The sequence below is a fragment of the Triticum dicoccoides genome, chromosome 2A (assembly GCF_002162155.2).
Source record: "Triticum dicoccoides isolate Atlit2015 ecotype Zavitan chromosome 2A, WEW_v2.0, whole genome shotgun sequence".
Taxonomy (NCBI): Eukaryota; Viridiplantae; Streptophyta; class Magnoliopsida; order Poales; family Poaceae; genus Triticum; species Triticum dicoccoides.
The window spans coordinates 770,066,717-770,071,082 of record NC_041382.1 but is presented as its reverse complement, the minus strand read 5'-3'; the positions used below and the strand labels follow the sequence as shown (position 1 = coordinate 770,071,082).

General features: G+C 45.4%; 1 pseudogene; it reads right to left on the bottom strand.

The window, feature by feature from the left end:
* Window positions 1-4,045, bottom strand: part of LOC119358410 — a 4,376-nt pseudogene extending 331 nt beyond the window's left edge.
* Between the last annotated feature and the right edge of the window lie 321 nt (window positions 4,046-4,366).

Here is a 4,366-nt window from a genome sequence, read left to right as displayed (position 1 = left end):
GAAGCAGCACAAGCCACGCCCGGTTGCGTGAGCATCAGCAGCGCGATGCAAGGGAGCACGAGCTACCGCCAGCTCCAGAGCACGGGCGCGCCGCAGTGGTGGCCGGGGCGCGAGCTCCGCCCCTCACTCCGAACACCCCGTGGGTGCCCTGGTCAGGCGCCGACTCTCAGCCCACGGCCGCACCGCGTCGCACTCGGTCGCCCGGGGACCATTCCTGCACCGCGGCCGCCGGTGTTGTGCTCCTGCCACTGGCGAGCTGGGCGGCTGACAGCATGCCTGCTAGGTGTTCGATGAAATTACTTCAGAGTTCTAACGTCCGTCTCCTCACTCTGTTTGCCCATGCCATGTCGTCCTGACAATGGGACCTACTCGGCAGATTCAGCGTCAAACAACTCTAATCGATCAATCAGTGTTTTTTGAAAACTGTCAGCACAATGGTGGCGGATTTTTGAAAAAAAAACCGAATGGTGGTGGCTTTCCGAATTAGTGTCCCCAATTGTGGTGGTTTTTTGCAATTTACTCCAATACAACACACCAGAAATAATAAATATTATATCTAGATCTGTAGACCACCTAGCAACGACTACAAGCACTGAAGCGAGCCGAAGGCGCGTCGCCGTCATCGCCCCTCCCTCGCCAGAGCCGGGCAAAACTTATTGTAGTAGACAGTCGGGAAGTCGTCGTGCTAAGGCCCATAGAACCAGCGCAACAGAACAACAACCACCGCTGATGTAGAATAGCGTAGACCAGAAGGATCCAACCTGAAGAAACACAAACGTAGACGAACTACAACCAGATCCGAGCAAATCCACCAAGGACAGATACGCCGAAGACACATCTCCACACGCCCACCGACGATGCTAGACACACCATCGGAACGAGGGCTAGGTGGGAAGAACCTTATTCCATCTTTAGGGAGCCGCCACCGCCGCCGTCTCGTCTTCCTGAGCAGGACACAAACCCTAACAAAATTCGAAAGAAACATCTAAAGACAAAGCCCTCCCGCCGGCAAGGGCCGGGATACACCGCGCCGCCATGGCCCTAAAGCCACCGAAGACGAGGCGGACCGGCGGCGGCGCCGGTGGGAGGCAGAGAAACCCTAAGCTTTTCTTATGTTCAACCATAATTTAGCCAACAATACCTCGAATAAGCTCCCTAGCAACCATGATGCCAACTCCTTCAGCTACCTCTTTCTTCAATGTAGGTGCATCTACTAACTATAAATGTGTTATAGGTCAAAGAGTGAAATCATTATTACATAAAGAACATTTGAGCAAACCAACACATTATTCTTCATATACAACCAATAATAATTGAAAACAAGTTCACCATCCCAAATCTTGCATCTATGACTTCCTTTGCTAGCAAAACAACCAAGGTGAAAGTTCGTGCTGCACAGACCTGCCATCCATATATTCAACCCAAGCTTTTTGAGAGGTATGCCTGAGCCTATCTTGATCTTTGATTGGCGTGGCTGCTCAGTAGAGGGGCATGTTTTGGATGACATGTTTAGCCAATGCCATGCAGAGTACTAGTACCATTTACTCCAAGCACTCAGGTGGTTAGGTGGTTGAGTACTTGATTTTGCTGATGAGAGGTTGCATGGAAATCAACTTGTATGAAGGGATCCAGTTCTTGGAGGATTTAGGTGTTGAGACTTTCAGCGTTTCTGGAGGATTTTCTAGTCTGAAATAGTACTCCCGTTCCAATGATTTGACACATGAATTTTGTCCTAAAGTCAGAAATTTCTAAGTTTGACCACGTTTCTAGATAAAAATGCTGATATCTAGAATATTGAATAAATGCATTATAAAAATATACTTCATAAAGAATATACTTATGTTCTTTCGATTGATATAGATATTTTTTCTATAAACACTTGGTCAAGCAGAGAAAATGTTGGCTTAGATAAAACTTATATTTTAGGCTGGGGGAGTAGTCTTTACCTCAATATTTCACTCTAGTTTTTACCTCGATATTTCTTCAACTTTTAGGATTTCTGCATCCTGAATAATTCAAATTTGTGGGAACCTCCTCGCCTAAAAAATGAATTGATGGTACTGCTAATGTTGATGCATTAGCGTTTACAGGAATGCTTACTTTAAACAGTAGAAAACAGAACAAACCGGACAATAGCAAGCATGTATATTACAATTTCGTTTACTGCTTGCACTTGCATTCGACATACATACAAGTTCAGAATACCACTATTGAAGCAATACTTTTGAAAATTATCTTCACCGAGGACGAGCCGACCATGTTGTCCCTAAGTTGCTGGGCTATTGTTTCTTGCTCATTTTTGGTCCTTGGAAACAAGCCTCCTACCAGAGTAGGCAGTGCATCCATTGCCTCGCAATCCTTGCATGGTTCATCATCTTCTTTCAAAACAACAGTTTTCAAGTTTGGTGCTCGATCCATCACCTCACGTACAAATAACATATGTTGCTCCATGAGGGGACTAAAGTTGGTCACATGGAGCTCTCTCAGTTGCCACTTGTTACAGCTTGTGAACCCAGCCACCTTCCAAGAAGGTTTCACTCTTTGAATGACAACACGCTCCCAATTTAGTACCAGACATGGATGTTCAAACACCTGTATCCAAGAACCAATACCTAATATAATTACATAAAGTACATATAGTAGCTAGTATTGCCAGGCGATTCTATTCTGAAATCTATCAAGCGATGATATCAATAACCAGGAAGGAAATACATAAATCTATTCAACTAACAATCGAGACAAAGGGATAAGTAAAATTAGTACCTCAATATCAAATATCTCAACACTTGGAGCAGCTTCAAGGAGATTTATTGTCCATAACAGGTTAAACTCAACATATATGCCATGAATAGACAGCTTCCTTAGCTTGCTGAATGCGGTGCGGAGTTGCTTGCTTTCCGGCAGGATCCAAAGCTGGTCAACAGACAAATAAAGGAAAAAATCAATGAAACATTCCTAGCAATAATAAAGGTAAGCAAATATCTTGATCAAGAGATGAAACAGCAAAAAAAAGAGCGTACGCTCCTAATTAACCCATAACTTCAAAATTACTAGTGATGAAATTAGAAGCATGTCGCACAATCTATACTGAAATAGTATGAAATTACCTTTTCTCCTTGGAAATTTAAGGTCAGGGTATGAATTTTTGTGGCACCATCTAGAAGCTGGCTTAAACTAAACCCCGAGAGCTCAAGGTCTGCACCACACACAAGGAATAACTCCTTAAGGGACGGGACAGAACCAAAATGCAAGGGGGCCTCCGAGTGCATCCACGCCTCCCAACTGAGCAGCTCTAGTTTGGGAAGGCAGAGCACCTCAAGCCTCCTCAAGTAGGAATAGCGGACTTCAAGAACCCTGAGAACCGAATTTGGCGCATCTACCTGCCACACCGAGCAGTCGCCGACATCACAGTGTTCCAGACTAAGGTGCTGCAGCTGCTTGCAGCAATCAAATATGATGTTATGTATATCCCCCTCAGCAAAGCGCAGGTTGTAAAGCTGGAGGCTTGTGAGGCAAGGAAGTATATTAGGATAGGCGCTGAAGAACCCGTCCACGTCCCGTGCTTTCCGTAGCATATTTGCAAATTTGCAATCGTAATCCTTGTCGTCCGCAAGACCGCAATGGTGAGGTCCAGTTCTTTTACCATGCCGTTGTCAATGGCGTCACGGACAAGTGGGCCAATGTCATGCGAGTAATTGCCCACCAGGTAGATCTCAAGGGACATTCTTGAGATTCTGCTGCTGTGTTTGATGCGCAAGAAACTCCTAGCAGCTCTCGTCAGTGATGCCATTGCCTGATCTATGTGTTGCCATGGTATTTGAGAATAAAAATATATCTGCTGCCCAGCAGCAACAGGGTAATCCGGGCATGGGGCGGGTAGGAAATCCCTGACATGCAGGTCAAGGTCGAGGAGCAGCCATGGCAGGCTCCTCCAGCGCGTTGACAGAGCGCTGGTCTTTGCCGCCGTCGCAAGGTCCACCCTCCCCAAGATGGAGAGCAGGATGTCATCAGTCAGGGCGCCCAGCCTATCCTCCCCTTGTGGCATCTGCAACAAGACGAGATCATCCATGAATATTTGATTTGATTTTTTATTTTTGCGGTAGAAACTTTCAATCTATTTATCATCTGTCATGAATATTTGATTTGAATTGAAACCACAAAAGAAGATAAGCTAGCAAGAGCTCACACAGCGGTGGCACACATTATTCTGCTCCATGGACGATATCGGTTTTGCGCACATCTAGATGTGCCCTAAGTATTGCACATCTAAGTCCTATGGCATTGATATTGCGCAGAGATCCGTGCAGCTATTTTTCTTTTGCTTTTTCTTTTCATTTTTATATTTGATTGAGTCATTTAGAGGTGA